Source organism: Nesoenas mayeri (assembly GCF_963082525.1).
Source record: "Nesoenas mayeri genome assembly, chromosome: 16".
NCBI classification, from domain to species: Eukaryota; Metazoa; Chordata; class Aves; order Columbiformes; family Columbidae; genus Nesoenas; species Nesoenas mayeri.
In genome coordinates this window covers 8,240,805-8,259,250 of record NC_137562.1, presented here as the reverse complement: position 1 = coordinate 8,259,250, position 18,446 = coordinate 8,240,805, and positions in this window count along the sequence as shown.

Below are 18,446 nucleotides of genomic sequence, written 5' to 3'. Positions count from 1 at the left end.
CCACTTGCTCTGCTGATGACAGACAGCGACTGCCTGTGTACGCTGACTTCACCCCATTCGTGTGTTTTTATGGTTTTGCTTCAGTGTTTGGTATGGAGGCAAGCGAGCGTATCCTTTTTGCACCATCTGTGGTGGGGTTTTTTTCCAAGTGTTCAGAAAACTAACTTGCACTCAGACAAGTGTGATGTCTTTGAACTGAATGGAGAAATGCCCACAGGAATTCACGCCAGCTTCGGGAACTGGTCTAGGAGACATCATTAGAGTCCAAAAGCTTCTCCACCTCATCCTGGTGTGGCTGTGTCCTGGCTGAGATTGCTGCCTGTGGCACAGCCCCTTCCAAGCACATTCACTCGAGAGGGGAGCAAGTGAAAAAGCAAATGTGGTACAACTGCCTGTGCAGCTGATTGCTCAAATATAAGTCCTTTGCATGTAGAAATAGCTCATCACATCATAGTGTGGTTTAGTAACATAAAGGGCGTAATTTTTAATGGGTTTTACCTTGGTATAAATATGCAACTAATGTCAAGGTAGGTGGGATTGGGAGAAGTGTAATTTCTATACTAGATGTTTTCTCAAAGTGTCATTAAGACAGTATATTTTGTGACTTTTTTTTTCTGTTTATGAAAAAGTGCGTGTCTCTGTATGCACATGGTGAGTCTCTTTCATAACAAGTCATCACCAGTTTTTCTAATTGCTGCAATGCAAAACACTGCTGCATTTGGCATCTGGTTTCCTATGAGCATCTTCACTTCTGGATATTACTTTGGTAATCCTAACAAAAGCCATCCTGACAGCTCTCGCTGATTGTTCCCATTTATAACAATGCATCTTAATACCTGATCCTCACCCCACTGCCAGCCAGGCCTTTCCACTCTTACAAAGGTTAAACTATTATCCCATACAAATACCAACCTCTAGTATTCAAATGTTAGGCTAGAGTCTTCCAACGATAGAAAATGCCAGGATGTGTGGGACATTGTATTCTCTGGAGTTTCGTGGCCAATATATTATATTTAAAACTCTGTGAAATATAACCCACTATCTCATTATTTCTGTAGGAGAATTAGTGTCCCCTCCCCCAATCCAAACTCAGCTGTTTTGTAGCTCAGAAATGAAAGTGAAGCATCTTTTGTTTTTGAAATCTGCTTGAGTCACAGGCTAAAATTATAGTTGATTTTGGACTGTTTACAGCACAGGGATTTTTAATAGCAGGCATTTACTGAAACTTAAAGAACAGTCCCCAGACATGGACAATTTAAACTCCTTGCTACTGTGTCTTGTACTAATACCAGCTTTTTCCCATGGATCAGATGGAGACATGATGTAACCCAAGTGCATTTTGAGTCAGATTCCTGCTCTCTCAGAAGAGCAGACTGTTTGGCTTACATATTTAGGAGGTTTTTGTGAAAAGTCATTTGTACCGCTTTGGGTTTTCAAGCACCTTTGGGTTTTATCAAGCCTGCTTTGAAAACCTTGATTACACCCCAACATACGTTTTAAATTAAGCCATTTTGGCTGACAGGAGTCTAATGTAGAACAGATTTAAGTAGCTTGAGTTACAGTCAAAGATCCCCACGAGATTGAGTTTGGCCAGCTGAACACTTGCTAAAGGATGACTCATTTAATCTTTGTCAGCATGGTAGATGATGCATGTTAAACCTCACAAGCGGACATATCTAACAGTAAACCTTTGTCCAGGCCAGCTCTTGGTGTGGGGCACTGCTGTGAAATAGCTCTACCGAAGCCCGTGGGGGTGGTATTTTGGGCCGCTGAATTCATTTATGTCACTTGCTGGAACTGCTGAGCTGTTGCATGCAAGATCTGGAAAGTCAGCAAGGTCTAGAGAAAGTGATTAAACAAAGATACGGGGGCCTAAGGAAATGCCCTGGTTAGCTGAGATTTATGAGCCATGGTCGGATATGTCACTTGAAACTGCCAAAACAGAGGGGGAAGGGCCTTGGTCCTTCCTGGATGTGGTGGAGAGCTGCAGGCTGTACTTTCCCATCCATTTGGTGTCCATGCTACAACACAGCGATGCCTGTAGCTTCAGGACTCGGGGCTCTTCCTTGGTATTTCTTGCCTTGCCTGCTTTCTTTTAGTAAAAAGAGTTCTGCAGTCTCACATGTTTTACATCTTCAGGGTTTGTTTTTTTTTTTTTTAAATAGACATTTTTCTTCACAGACTTTGCTCTTTTTGCAGATTTTTTAGGGAGCAGGGAGCTGAGCACCTGTGAGGCTGCACGGCTGTGCTGTGTGGTGCTGGTGATGGCTCTGCACTACACACACGGCAGGATCCGACAAAGAACAAATCCTTAGGTTTGATCCATAGATGCTGGTGTGGCTGGAGAGTCTCCTGCCGACCTTAGAGAAGGGGAGAAAGTAGCAGAAAGGGACTCTGAAGGGCTATATTTTAATACGGCAGCATCTCTGCTTTGCCTGGAGTAAGAGAATGATGGGAGTTAATGGCTTGTGCTTTGGTGATTTCTGCTCCCACCAGTTCTGGAGATGAAAGGTAGTTACCAGCCTCCAGAACAGCTCCTGCGTCTTCTTTTCAGAGCTAAAAGAGTGTCCAAGCTGGGAAGAAGACAAAGCACATACCCACTAACTACAGCACTCTGAAGAACCAGGAGTGACCTGTGGGATGAGGATCTGTCCTGCCTCTCCGTGTTGCACAGCTGTGAAAGGGGTGACAAGACAGTGCCAGGTCCCTTGTGGCAGTTGTCCCCTTTGCCACAGCCACCTCATGGTGCTAGGAGGTGAGTGAGAAAACCCCCAGCCATGAAGCAGGGAGATCCCTGGAGTGACGACTGTCCTCACCTCAAGGAGGGGACCTCCTCCTGGTACCTTTTATCTTACAACAGTTTACTAGGGGAAAGAAAAGTGAGCTACAGGGGCTAGAAATGGCAGTCAGGCAGGGGAATGATTTCAGCGGAGAAGAATGCTCATGAACCTCTCTGCTCCTCCCAGGCAAAGAAGCTGCCAGCCTTGATGTGGCATGTCATTCGTCAAGCTGTCACCCCGGGGGCCTGGACATCGTTCTGCCGCCGATGTGGGTTCACTCAGGAGGGAGCGCAGGGCACACCTGTAACCTTTGCCTCCCAGAGCTGTCTGCGGTTATCCCCCAGGCTTGCTTTTGACTGCAAAGGCAGCAGTGGGCTGTGGGGGAGGCGGGGAGGGGCTGTGGATTTTGGGGGGGCGCTCAGAGCTGCAGGGGCGGGAGCGGGGAGCTGCCGAGAGCATCCTGGAAAGCCTCGGCTCCTCTGTTGCGGGGTGTGCTGTAGCCAAAGGGACTTTCACCTGGTACACAGAGCAGCACAGCCCATCCCTGCGCTGGGGGTCCCGGCGTTAGCTGAAGCCAAGCCCACAAAAGATTAATTTTTGGGGACGGATCCCCCGTGCTGGGTTTGCTCATGCTGAGGATGGGTGAGAGCTGCTTCAGCAGATCGCTGGTCATCTTTCTGGGATGCACAGCACCTCCCAGACATGACTTACTGCAAGCAGACAGCTCTTGTCTAAAGGTTGGGGCTGCCAGATTTCGTTTCGAAGTTAACTCTTCCTCTCCCCGTCAATGGAAAACCTGGATGTGCATGTTCATATGTGTTTTTAATGTTAGTTTCCAGTTGTTATAGCAGCTCAGTGTGCGTGGCTTATCTTGCAGCAAAGCACAAAAGAATCCCGTGCCCGTTCCCTGGCTGCGCACAGGCAGGACAGCTGGTACCCAGCCCCTCTCAGTGCCAGTGTTTGCTGAGGATGGGAGCAGGAGATGAAAAACACACCTGGCAGGAAAAAATGAGTGGATGCCAGCTTTTTTTGAAGTAATATGCAAGGATTTGTGTAAAGGGAGTGGTTTTTAACCAGGGTAAAGGCCTATCAAGCCTGCCAGTCCCACTCCTCTCGGTTACTGTGTAATTTATATAGTACTTCAGTGGTATCAGGGCACTCTGCAAGCAAATACCAGGGCAGGATCCACTCCTCAGAAAGTCTGCAAAATGGCCTTACAAGCATTAAATCCCTGACTCTCTGTTTTTGCCGTAACCTGGAAACCCCTTCCTGCTCCAGAAAGTCTCCTGAGGTCCCTTTTCCTTCCCTTCATCAGTTGCTTTATTCTTGTTATATATCACTTTCTAGGCTAGAGCAGGCTCTATTCCTCATGGTATTTAAGAAGATGCTGCCATGCATCAAGGAATCAATTTCATTTTTAGCTACTGAATATTTACAGGTATTTTACTGCCTTTTTTTTAAGATCTTGCTCCTTATTGTTGTGGTGGTTATTTTTTGTCTCTTTTAGCCTTCCAGCTCAAAAGGAAGGGGAAACCAGGTAACACCACTTACTGCTTCAAAACAAAAACTAAAGTATTTCTGATATCAGGGCTGTAATTTTTGCTGAGGATCAAAGGAACCCTTTCCAACATCATTGTTTGTTATGGTTAAGAGGTCTCAGCCACATCTTAAATAACCATCCTTTTCATCCAGGGGAGTAGGCATTGGTGATTGAGACCCACTCAACCCAGCAGCGTGGGCTGGACTTCAGTTACTTTCTGGTCAATCTGGGCAGCTGAGTTCTTGTAGCTGAGCTTTGGCTCCAGTGAGCCCCAAGGGGATGATTTAACCTTTAATATGAATTTAGATCAGTGCTTTGACTTTTCTAAATTATGCCTGCCAGGGGTCTCCGGGTCACAGCGCTCCATCGTCAGAGCGCTCCCAGCTCCCAGCGCGCTCCCGGCTGTGCCGGAGAAGGGAGGTAATTATTGATATTAATTTCAGAAAGAAGTTGGATGTAAAACGGGTTTAAAAATTGCAATCTGCTCAGGGCATGCTCTTGTTGTTTGCGACTGCTATATATTCAGAGATCTTTCTGCTGATATAAATGGCACCACATAAATTGCTGGTGCAGGACAGCAAATTACCTCTTCACATGTCCCGGGTTGTAATGTTTCTGCCACCATATAAATGGTTAAAGTGGGAGCGCTGCTCTCTTTGCTTAGATAAACAGGGTCCCTGTGTGAATAGCTTGCAGCCCCCAGTCGTAATCTCTTTTTGATCTCTGGTTATAAAAATGATAGATGGAATGTAAACTCCATAAAGATTAGTAATCACCAAGAGAGTAGAAAAAATATTGGGAAGGATTGCAGGGTTTTTCTGCATTCTTGAGGAATTCTGTAGGGATTCGTTTTCTTTGGTGGAGTTCGTGCTATTCCCCAACTCATCTCCTTTCAAACTTGTTGTCCGGAGACAGTGGGGATGTTCATGGGGGATTTTCAACTGTTTTTAAGGAAATCTGGCATGGACTCACTGTGACCTTGTATAAATGGCATGATTGTTGTTTGCCTTAATTTCTGCAGTTGTAAAGCAAAGTAACAGGATGTATGTCCTTGTCAAATAATTTGGGGATTTACTACTGGCTTGATGGTGCTGTGATGTTCTCAGGGAAGGAGTTTGACAGTGCAGCTTCAGTGTTATATGACAGAACAGCAACCCTCTGTCATTCTATACATTTCCGTATATTCATGCAGGGTCCTATTCTAATCTTTTGCATGCAGGGCAGCAGTTCTGACGAGCTATTGATCTTGAGTGTCTGGTGTAGCATGTCCGATTATCAGAAGTTTATGGCTTACCTTAAAATGTAACCATTTTACAGTGTACAGACTTGGATTGCAAATCATGTATCTCTCAAAAAAAAATCTTGATCTTTTAGTACATTTTGTGAATTACTCTGGGGTTAAAAAGTGTGAAGGTTGATCTTCCAAAAAACGGAATATTTAGGAACTGAGTTATGATGGCTGCAGCCTTTGAAAAGTCCAGCCCGTTGCACATACGAGGGATTTGCTGTATTTGAAATAAGCTACTGACCGGTGATAGCAATGTAATTTGGAGGAGGGTAAAGTGCATTCAAATGAGTCTTTACCCACACCTGTGAGTTGGATATATTTTATATTGAGATGCAACTGTAAGAGTGTATCTGGAGGTTCATGATAGATTGGAGGAGGTCAATGATTAGTTGCTAATGCACAGCAGGTGGTAAAGAAGAACTAAACGTCTGGCTGGCTCCTGCTTCACCAAGCTTGTGATCTCACAGAGCTCAGCTTTGGGGAGGCTTTGGATGCAGCTCAACAAGAGAGATGTTCCCATCCTTTGGGATGGGATGGGTAGGGGGTGAGGGTCCCAGGTCCAGGTGGTGCAGGTGGCTCAGTGGGGCAGGGAAGATCTGGCAATGAAGAACCCATGGAGCAAGCGTGGTGTGGTTAAACCCCCAATGCAGAAGCCACAGCTGTGCTGTAAGCCGAGGGATTTGGGAGAAACGAGGAGGTTGTTTCACCTACACTTTTGCTGGGTTTTCCCAGGTGCCTCCCACCCTCTGCAGGGCCTTTGGAGCGTGTTCAGAGCAGCTGTGTCAGGTTGAACACTACGCTCCAGGGACAAAGTTGGGCTTTCATTTAGTAGGAAGGTGTTTGTGGTATGTTGCCAAGATAGTGTTTTATTGCAAATTACCAGTGTGAGCTGCACCAGAGACCACCCAGGTCTCTCCCTGAGAACATGGCTGTGCTTCGAAACTCCTGTCAGGAGGTCCCATGGCCACCTTGTCTCTGCAGTGGGTACAAGCTCCCTGTCCCCTGCTGACACCGTGTGCTGTTACATGAGTCTTTTTCTTCAGTTACCTTAGGAGAGTGTTTTACCTCAGTATCTAGCACCTCAACTGCTGTGTCCGCAGTGCTGTTGAACCCATCTTACAGCTGGGAAACTGGGGTGCAGGCAAGAAATCTTCCAAGACTATGTAGGAAACTCATGGAAATCAAGGACTCAATCCAGCACCCAGATAAGCATTTAATTTTTTTTTTCTCTTTTGCTGCTGATCACTGCAGCTGATTCATCTTTTCTGATTAACCCTCCTATCCCTATTGCAAATCTGGATTTGGCTGGAGTCTACTCCAGCAATACATGTGGGATTTTCCCCTATCAAGATCTGTAAGGCTAGCTGAAACAGCACAACTTATGCGTGCTCCAAGAATTAAAACCTCTGCTGTAATTGCACGGACCTGTCTTTCTCTCCCCTGAAATGGACAGATCACTTTCAGTTCTGTCATAGTGACACTCCACTTTGCTTTACAACATTGCTCTTAATATTAGGAACTGCTGTCTTAAATCAGCAAGAGCTGGATGTCCCTTTCAACAACTTCTAGTGTTTACCTGTGTTAACAGTAATAGTTGCGTTTCCAGATGTACGACTTGTGCAGTCTCACAGGAAAGGTATTTCTTAAATGGCTTAAGATAGCTTAAAAAAAAATAAACTGTAAAAAAAATTGTTTACACCCCTTTTTATAGCTGGGTCAGTTCCATATTCTGGTTCACAGGCTGGTTCCACAAATGGTTCTGTTGGCACAACCAGAAGGGGAAAAAGGGCAGAAACAGATTAGGTCGATGCTGCTGCCAAAGACAACATGTTGTGGAACCGCAGCCTCGGTCCCTCGTGTGGGGAGCAGGTCTCCTCCGTTCTCTCCAGCCCTAAACATGATCAACAAACAGCAAAAGGGAATCTGGAGCTTCCTCTCCCAAACCCAGTGAGTGCCTGTAATAATAAGGATTTGATAAACACCCCAAAGCACTTAATCTGCTTTTTCAGTGAGCTGCAGGGCAGGGAACAGCCAGAGAGACGTTAAACAGCAAAAGCAGAATAGGTTGTAATTAACTTTAAAACCCCGTGAAACTCGCGCTGCTGTGTGTGGCAGGCTCACTTTAGAACAAGGTTGGGTTTAGTGCAAGTTCTAATCTTGGTATCAAGTCAAAGCTTGTCCAGAGAAAGTGTATGTGCCTTTATTAGCATGCAAATCACATACCCTCTTTATTACACTGTCTCTGCATCCCTCCCTCCAGAGTGGTTTAATAGAAGCAGGCAAGAACTAATTAAATTCCTTTATTCATACCTCATGCTTGAAGTGCAGCGCTCAAGGCAGGAATGCCAATGGGCACACGCCCGTACCCTCTCCGTTTCCAGAACGAGCGTGGCATGCCTGACCTTCACCTCATTAGAGAAGGAATAAATCCCCTCGCATGAAGATGAGGATGTCAGGCCCTATATGTATAAATCACATAAGGAGTTTCCAAATGGCTTTCATCTTGAGAGACCTTAAAAGTTCAGAGCTATGGATCAATCCAGAGTGGATACGTTTCAGCAGTAATTCCACATCTGAAGCTCTTTAATAATGTGGCTCCTTTAAATAAAATTCTAAAACCTGAAACCAGCTGAAATGACAGTATGCAATCAAGTTAATGACTTTAATTACTATAAAATTTCCATATAGTGTATTTGTAATTTTAATCTCCTTATCCACAAAGTACCTTTTTCCCTTTAGTGCTCTTAAAGAAAGTAAAATAGCTTTTGGTTTCCCTGCCAGTTTTTCAAGGATCTTTGAAAACAGAGTAGAAATCTCCCACAAGTAGTCCAGCTGTGGTTATGAGGTTTCTTTTTTCTTTATTTAAAATATTATCCTTGATATTAATGCATAGTATGTAAAAGCAGTAGCAGGATCTATCCCAGCAAACCAGTCATTCTGAATTTGAGAATATTTCTTTGGTTACCTGGACGACTGCATAAAGGTTACACAGAACACAAACCTTTCTTAAAGCGCTGAGGAAATTGGAGGTTACTGCAAGGAAGGAAAATCTCCTGCTGAAAACCGGTAGTCAGAGAAGAAACCCAGGGCTACTCTCTATTATGTTTCCAGCTACCTCATTTGAAGCGTTACGGCTGGAAAACCACACTCAGTTTTGCACTGAGGGATCCCAAAGTGCTTCTCTGTTAATTTTCTTTTTTTTACATTTGACAGCTGAGCATCTCACAGCTTTTATTCTCATCATATCCTGTGACTGCTGCTACTTTTTGAGTTGATGAAAAGAGGCAAAGAGAAAGTAAGTGATGTGTCCAAAGTCATGCAGGAAACTAGTAGAGAAGGGATTCGAGCCTCAGCTGTAGCACTGCCACAGCCTCTTGGCTGTGGCACCATCATTCTCTGCGATGTTAGAAACAGGCTTATAGCTTTTCTATTTTGGAGAAAGCATCTATTTTCCTATTTGCTATCTCTTCCTACTGGGGGGAATTTTTTTTTAAGTGCAAAATAGCTAGCTGATCCTATTAAGCTACTGTAGGAATAATCTGCATGGAAAAAAGTCCGATGCTTTTCCAAATAGGAAGTAATTTAGATTTCAGATTAATGGCTGTGACAATGGAAATATGTAAAATCTTTTCCTGATGTGGAGCCCAAACTGTGGCTGGTTCTTATCTATGGCAGACACAGGTGTGAAAACTCACTTGTGCTGCATGCAAGGGACAAATGCTAATGAAAGGCATAAATATCCCTGTTACTGCAGTGTGCATTTAGAGGGTGAGTCAGCTAGTACAGGTGAACAGCTTAAGAGTGGGCAATAATACATTTTCTTGTACCCCCTATAAATTGACTCTTAAAAGCTGGTTTGTATGCAGCTTAGTGCAGCACAAAACCAAACCACAGGTCCCTAGTGCCAGGAGAGATTTGCTGCTATATTTGTTTTTTCTTTGTTGTTGAAGGAGCCTTTATTTTCAGCAATAGGCTATGCTGATCTGAGCCCAGGGCAGGCACCAGGAGGTTCGAGTACTCCGTGCAGGGCAGCTGTCCTAGTTTTTACCAGCCGGTCAGGCAAATATTGCAGCCTGGAAGAAGCTCTGCCCTGCAGCAGCTGTTGTGAGAATGAATCTGGTGCTGCTTGTTCCTGAGCTGAGCCAGATACATCTGCAGGAGCCGCAGCTGCAGACTCACAGCAGCCCTGTGTTGTAGGAAGGAGATCCGAAACTTCTGTCACCTTTTGCTTTCACCAGGAAAGCAAGGCCCATGCAGAGGATATGGTTATGGCTGATGTCCCACTTGGAGATGAAAGCCCACAGGCAGGTGTGGAGAACCAAGGGAGCTTGTAGCTACAATAAAATCTAGCTCCTTGTAGGAGCTACACAGTGCTCACTGGGCTGTCCTCAGCCTTTCAGCTCAATTGCTGGAACAGCTACTAGCATCCCCCCTCACTTAACATCACAGTGCACGTTGTCACCTTCACGTTCTCTCTGTGATATTGCCCTCTCTCGCATCTGAAGCAGGAGTCTTGGGAGCTTCGTGTGCTGGACAGAAATAGGGGGGGTCTGAATTCTGAGATTATCTTGTCAAAGGAAGATATTTCCAAAAAGTATTAAACAGATGAGAACTCTTGACTTTGCGAGTCTTCCTCTCTTGCAGTTGTTCTGCCTCCAATCCCACTCAGGGAAATGAATCATAGTCCTAGAAATAAGAGCAAGGGAGGATCAGGGCACTGATTTGTTCTCTCTGGGACCTATAAATCCTTAGTCTTGGCAGTGAAAGGAGCTTTGCAAAAGGAGAATTAAGGGTTGGGGTGACAGCTGGGATGGAAGGAGCCAGCACAAGGAGCGAGCCCAAGTTTGGAGTGATGATAATGTCCTGCTGCTGTCAGCTGCGACTCACAAAGGAACCATTTAAGTTTCTCCCTGTCCCAGTGCCATGGGTGGGATGGTTCCCGCCTTCCTGGGGACAGCAGGACGGCAGTCTAGGGCTTTCTTTGCAGGCTCCCACTGAAGCAGAAGAAAACCTGTATTCTGTGCAATCCTGAAGCCACACATGGTCAAGGACACATACCTGAGCAGTTCAGATTCCACCCAGCAGAAGGGGAAGGGTGTGCATGTAGTGCCAGGGAGTGTGTGGAGAGGGACATGATGGGGGAAAAAGGCTTGTTCAGGTCAGCTGAAATCTCTGCCAGCGCTTTCCTCTGTGTCCCACGGTTCTGCTGGTTTTCTCTCACACCGATGGTTTTAAGTTGCTGGAAATTGTGATCTGGATTTTGCAGCAGAGGGGCTGGCAAGGCCTTTACATGGAGTGCATCTTGCTTTGCATTGCATGAAAGGCTTCTACATTCTCCACCTGTTACGCTCACTGATAAGGTTAACAGGATAAAGAAAATGTTACCAAATGCATTTTAACAGATGACTGCAATTTGCACTCAGCTGTTAGGCTGCTGTTTTTTCTTATGAATTGCAGAACGGGAAATCCTAGCTTGATTTAGCGAGAGGAACAAGATGAAAGTGAGGAGCTAATGATTGCAGATGGACTCACCGCAAATTTCTCTTGCACTTAGTGAAACTGCAAAATAATCAGATTAAGCCATAACTGTATAAATGGGGCTTGAGTGTGTTTGCTCTGCTGACTTGGTCATGCATTCAGGACTCTCAGAGTGGTGTAACTACAGCCCAGGAGGTATTAGTCACGCTGGGAGAACTTCAGTGAATATAAGAGGGCTTCATCTGCGCAGTTACCAAGGCAACTCTTGCTAATATTTCATTACAATGCTTTCACCCTCTGCAAGTCCCACGGATTAGGACTGGGAATCTCAGAAAGAAGAGTTTATTGTCAATATTGTGCTTGGATTGAGTGTATCCCTGAGGAAAAAAAAAATTTAAAAAATAAAGCATTCCCCATAGGCAGAGCCTCCAGTTTAGCTGGAGCTAAATTTTATCTGTCATCTAGCACTGCCTTGTGCCCTGTGGAAAGCCTTGGGTAGTAACTAACCTCCCTCTTTCCAGCTCTGAAATAAGTGGAAAATGCAGGTATGAACTCATCCACATCTGTGTTGAGATGATGCTAAAACATCCTGCAGCGGTGCTGGGCCAGGTTCCATTCACAGTGGCTGCAGCACAGCTCACACCAGTACAAACTGGTGCCCTCAAATGGTGGGGTGGGGGTGCTCCAGATGGACCCGCCACATACCAAACACTGCGGCTGCGATCTCTGCTTTTGCTGGAATAGTGTCCCCAACACCAGCACTGGGGGAACAGCAAGGAGAGGCTGTTTGACCGTCCCTGGCCGTGGGGGCTGAGGCATTGCACACAAATGTCTGATGGCTTTTTTTCTTTGCATTGCAGCCTCTGCCCTGGGAAGGGACGGGGACCACTGGGCAGAGTTAGCAGTATCATATTTGTGTCTCCTATGTGCTTAAATGAAATAATGCAAACGTGAGGGTGTTTAGTGTCAATGGCGCACACGTGGGATGCCAGCTCCTTCTGTTTGTCCACACTGATCTGTTACTCCAGAGGAGTTATCCTCTCCCTCACCTTTTGTTGCCTTTGCCCAGTCCAAAGTGAGAAGGAAACACAAAACCTGTGCATTGAGACTTGTTTTTGCCTTGACAGCTTGTATGCAGAAGGTTCTGGTGATGGTCCTAGTCTATAATTCTGACAAGTAATGCACAAGGCAGCGTGACAAGTGGTTGGTCTTTGCTTCCCATCTTGCAACCGAAGCCCCGTGGCTGCTCGGTGACCCCAGCACAGCTGCCCGTGTGCCAGAGACCTCCCGGCAGAGCCCCCACATACTCACTATACCAGTGCTGCTGGGGTTGGCCATTCAGCTTGCTGGACATGGGGAATGAGGTTATTTCCCACGTTCAAAAACTGCTTTGAAAGGGATGAGGGAAGAAACCCTTCACTTTTAACATTTTTTTCTCCAACTTTTCATCTAACCACTTTAGCAGCTGGCACTGTTTGTAAGAGCCACAGTTCTTATTTCATCTGGGAAAACATGTGCAGCACAATTAGAAAAGCTGCTGTGGAACAGCAAAAACTGGAGCTTTATGGCTGGAATGTATCTTCACTGCTTCATTCAGCCTTGTGCATTTTTAAACACCAAGCTAAACTGCAGATTGGAGGTAACAGGGAAATTCCAGATTTAATGGTTTGTTCTGCTTAGTCCAACAAGTCCATTGGGCTGCTGGGTTTATTGCACCTTCCTCTAAGTGTTGCTGATTCCTCTGGGGAGCCACAGCCACTGTATGTTGTACTGGGCATCCCCTTCAGCTGGCAAAATACACGTGAAAATCAAAGGACATCTGCTGGTGTGGGATATTTGTTGAGATGGTCCTTCCTGTGGGGCCAGCTTGGCATTTGTAACGTTGCTGGGGTCTGTCATTTTTTTTCCTAATTACACTTTTCATTTACTATGTATTATTTCTCTTTAAAGAAAAAGGACTTAATAGGAAAATGCCAATATTGCTATCCTGTATGGCAGAGAAGACAGTCTCCCCATGAAGTCTGTGTACTAGAAATTGATAGTGGAGGGGCTTTAAGGCATGATTTGGGTCTCATCAGTCCTGGGGAAATTAGCTCTGTATGATATGATAGTGTAATTAGCCCTAACAGGAACCATTTACGTTCGTACTGGGTGTTTGAGTGTGTGCATGGGCCATCTTGTGACTCCAGTTAAATCTAGATTGCAAGTACAAAGGTTTTCCATGCAAAACCAGAAGAGTAGATTTGGATCAATCTGATTATAGGAAAGGAGAAGTCTGACCTTAAAGTCCCTGAATGTAAATTACAAAAGTTACTGACAAAAGATCAGTCTGAAGGTAGAAGTTGTTTTCATAGTGGGAGCTCTGCCCTTGCCCGGGCCAGTATATCTGTACCAATGCTGTGTTTCCTGCAGACAGCCTGTTGCCTACCAAACACAGCACTCAGCCTCCTTTTGGTGCTGGTTTAGTAGCACTAATGAAATCAGAGCATTTCCCTGATCTAAGCAAACCCGGACCTTTCCAGCTGAACAGATGTGCAGTTAATGGGAACGCAGTCACCAGGGCAGGCAGAGGCAAACCAGGCAACGGTCCGCTGGTGTCTTGCCTTCCTGATCTAGAGGAGATCTTCCTTTTGCCATGTCAGCTACTAACTTGCTCCAGGACCTATTGTTTTAGGAGTTATTTGTGACTTTACACCAGCTCTCAAGAATGGCAAGGGGAAAAGAAACCCCTTCAGTGGAAACACAGCGGATGATTTAACCCAAGCAATCCTTGTTGGCACGAATCATTCCTTCCCCTCCTGCAAATAAATGTGTGTATTTGCATTAGAAGTGCTATTTTTTTTTTCTGAAATCCCTGAGGTTCCTTGACAGTAATAATTTCCACCTAGATCTTGAACAATTGGTTGTGATCTGATGTTTGTGGAAGCCAGCAAGGCTCTGTCGTGACCCCGTGCCCGAAGAACATTTGTGCGCGTAGCCACAGGGTACAGAAACAACCCTGGTGAAGCAATCTGTGGGAGAATGAACTTCCTGGTATTCAAAGGAGTTACAATGACATAGTAGGAAAAATTCTATTCTCTGAGTCAGGCTTGAGTCAGTCTCCCATTTGCAGTGCTGGATATGTCCCACCTTTCTGAGAAGAGGTAAAAGCATGTTCTGTGTGTCTAGTTTGCCCCCGCGGCTCTTTCACACTTGAGTGAGTGCGTTAATTCCCATAATTGCACTGGTTTTCATCCTGAGCACATTCACTCATCCCGTTCCTTCCTCTGTGGCTTCAACTCCATGCGGTCGTCTTCTTTCTGCAGCGCTAAACAGCTCCCATGTCTCACCCTAGAAGGAGCTGCACTTTTCTGGTGGGTGCACTGATCTCTGTTGACATGTCAGCTCGTTAAATCTGCAGGGCCCTTCTGGCTGAAGGGACGGCTGTGTGGCATACATTTAAAGCATGATTTAGTTATTAACATAAAAGCAGCTGTGTTCCTGTTTGCTTCGTGCAAAGAAAAACATGTAGCTAATGATGCCCCAGCCTGGAGCATGCCTAGGAGACAGCCCCAGAATAATACAGACTTTAGGCTTTAAAAGAAAGTATTTGGGTCCTTGCCAGGTAGACAGACAGTATGAATGAAACACCTGTTCTGGCTTTGGGAGGGTTTTGGAACCATTTGATTACAGGGAAGGTACAGGCTGACCTTAAAGTGAATTGAATTCCCTGGTGTAGAGTAACACGTCCTGCTACATTATGAAACTTCTTGATCTCTCTGCTAAAATGTCTGCAGCAGACAAAACACAGATGCGTGGTTCCTTTCGTTTTTAACTAAAAAGTCCTGTCCGGGCATCGCAAACTGACCAGCTGTGTGTCAAAATAGTCTTCTTCAAATTTGAATGAATGTTAGAGGGGGAACACTATAAAGTAACAAAGATAAGATGTGAATTTTACAGAGTGGGGGGAGCTCTTGCAGATGCTCATTTGGTGCTTGTCAGTTTTAGAGGTTTTGCATTTTCACATCATGTAATTCAGTTGTGAAAAGATATAAAGGACACTGTCTTTTCTAGAGTTGCATCACCTTATCAATCTGGTCTGGTTTGTCCAGTTTTTAACTATTTCTGTTAACATTGCAAACCAGCATCAGGAATATCTGAATAAAAGCAGAGCTGTGCTGGTTGTGACACTGCAGGGTAGCAGTTTATGGCCTGTAGTAAACAGCAGATGAGGTACCGTGATGCGTTCCATTGTCCCTTCTGGCCTTTATGTGTTCATAAGGACCAGACTGAGAAAGGCAGATCCTGGTCAAATTCCTCATGCCTTCAACAAAACTCTTCAGTCATTTCCCACCGTAGATTCAAACTGTGCCCTGGCTCCCCCCCATATGCACAAGGGCTTAAAAAGCTGTAATGCAGCTGTCAGTTTGGAGAACAAACAGGAGAAATGTACTTTGGGTCTGTGTGGGCTGTTTGCAGAACTGTCTGTGTGTGCAGGGTCTGTATGAACAGGATGGGAACTCCTTTCTGCGCCTCGTGAACTCAGCAAACTCAGTGCAAGCCTCACTTGGAACCTGCTTGTCTTTTTTATTTTGTTTTACAGTCTTCTCAGGTACAGCCTATAAGGCTTCTAAAAAAATAAAACTGGAGACGTGCTTGAAAGATATTGATTGCTCTTCTGACTCGTGTTGGTTCAATTCCAGCTCACGTGGAATTAGTTCTTAGCTTCCCATGGCTGTTCTTGACACACTTGTGTCAAGACTCAGCGTGCCTGTGAAAACAGTGATCTTGGTATAATATTCTTAGGCCACCACAGAGCAAAGCTCAGGAAACATGCTCCTTCACACTGCTTGCAGCAGAGTAGTAGAAAAGTAATTACATCTTTGTAAGATAACATGTTCTTGATCCCATACAGTACACGGTACAAGAACCATATGCTCAGTTCTTTCTCTTGGCTCAGGCGCTGCCTTTGCTGACGGCTCTGACTGGGGGGGTGCCTTGCTAGGAAATCCTGCACGTGAGAGCAACAGTGGATTTTCCATCGGCCATATGTTGGTTTTCCCAGAGTGAAGAGTTTCTTCTTTCATTTCTCTATGTAATAGACAATACAAATCCAGAGAATTTATTCGCAGCAAGCAGAATGTGTTGGCATTGCCACTGAATTACTCGACAGGCCTCACTTTTGTCTGTGGGGCACTTCCCTGCGCTTCTGCAGCGGGTTACAAAGGTATGTGTAGATAGGAAAACTCTTGCTTGTCATTTGCTGAATCTTTGTTCAGATTTAGGAACTGGGTTCCCTTATCAAGGTAAGCTATTGAGAGCCCAAACATTGAATTTATTCTCTGATCTCTTTTAAGCTCTTCCCATCCCTCCACCCTCCTCAAACCCTGCTGTCATTCTACAGTTTGCATGCAGAAAGAGCTCGTGGTTTCTGATGGCAGTTTCTGTTGAGCTCCTGCAGTTTTTGGGGAGGAAAATGTAAAAACTTAGTGGAACTCAGATGCCTTTAACAGCTACAGACGGATGGCAGCATGGCTGAAGTCATGTTGCTACATGTAGGTTCAGAGAAGACTGGAGTAGAATTGCCACAAGCTAGATTTTTTTTTCAGTTCTTTCTGCATTCACTGGTAGTGGATTGTTTTTAAATGGAAAAGTTGCTTCTGCTTCAACACCTCTTGTTTGAGAGTGCGGCACTATGGCCGGTAGCTTTGTGAATCTGAGCCAAGAAGTACCAGTGCTGGGCTCAAGAAACAAGTAAAATTCAAAGAGGGATCAGAGCAGATAATAACATGAATGGTAAATGTCCAGGGTTGTTGAAGTTAATGCTTAAAAAAGCTTCTTAAATGGAAGAAAGGCTCCAGTATTCAAACAAAGTTCTAGCTGTTAGGGATCAGGGGACATAGCTTTTGGGAGCAGAGTATTCCTTGTCCACCCACAGGGGTTTTCACCTGAAGTATTTGCTGCTGGTGATTCTCAGATGAGATGTTGGACTGCATGGGACTTGTGTCTGCTCCAGACCAGCAAATGCGTTTTGTTTTCCTGAGTGTGGCTGACCAGAGATGGCATCAGGATAGGAATCGAACCTGTTAACCTCAACTTTTTGGTTGACCTCTAAATTGGCTGTTTAGCCATGTTATAAACCCTCTTCCCCTTTCTTTCCGTGCTGGGAAAAAACCCTCAGAATCCTCTTTCTTTAAGCCATTTCCCTTGCTGCTTGGAAAACTTCAGGTCCTCTTAGTACAGGCAGCCTAAGTATGTTTTTAGCGTTCAAACCGTCTTTGCAAAGCAGCTTAGGGTTTGACCACAGGCCAGTCGAGCTGCAGAAGGGTCATTTTTTCTGCATTATGCTCCCAAGTCCCTGCCGCAAAACCCTCATGCTCGCTGTGATTTCACTTCGGGTGGATTGTTCACTTCCCTTAATTGCATTTTGGCGGGGTGGTTAATTACGTGCCACACCGTTACCACTAGAGGGATTACGGATATTAGACTGACCAAAGTGTTTCTGCCTTGTAATTCACTTGTGGGGGTAGGAGAAAGTTATTTTCCTAATCTGTGCCCTGCTTTCCTTGTTAACTCTTTTTACATATTCACAGGTGCCATGGGGTATAAGTAGCTAATTAAATGTAGCATTTGATAAAGTTGAAGGAAGTTTTAATTCCTGTCCTGCGGAGTATTGGTCTCCCATACATAAACATGTTAGTTAACGATCACTGCAGAGCACAAGTATTTTTAAAGGTGGCTGTTCTGCCTTCCCCAGAGCAAGCATTTCCAAGCACAGCTGAAGGGCAAAGACTGCCTGTTCTCTTTAATAGAATTTGTTTTAAAAGGTTCTATTTAGCCTTTAAAGGGTACATTCATCCGCTGGGTGATAAGATCTTGCACTGAGTGTGGAAATCGAGGTGGGGGGGGAGGGAGGGATTCTCCAAAGAGGCGGATGAGCAGGAAGGGGTTAAAAGATTTCTGAAAGGCCTTTAGGAAGTTTTTCTGACTGAATGGGCTTGCCGGCCCTGCTCCAGTGCCTCTTGGCCATGTGGAACCAGGCACCTCTCAACACCCTGCCTTCACCAGTCCTGATGTCACCCTAATGCCACCTGGCACGGCGCGGTGCCCGGGGAGGAGCAGCTGGCACTGGGTGGCTCCCTGGTTCCTGATGGCACGTGGGGCTGCGGTTCACGTCACCTCCTGATGTTGGGACCCACCAAGCAGCACCCGGCCGCGGTGCTGCGAGTGTCCGACCGGCTGCCGCACTGGGCACGTTGTTCCTGTACAGGAATCTTACAATACATCACGATGGGACAGGCCACATACAGTGCTTTAGATACAGTAAAAAGGATCTTTCGAAGGCCCTTGAAAGTGCTGAAATGAGTGTAATTGCATAGCC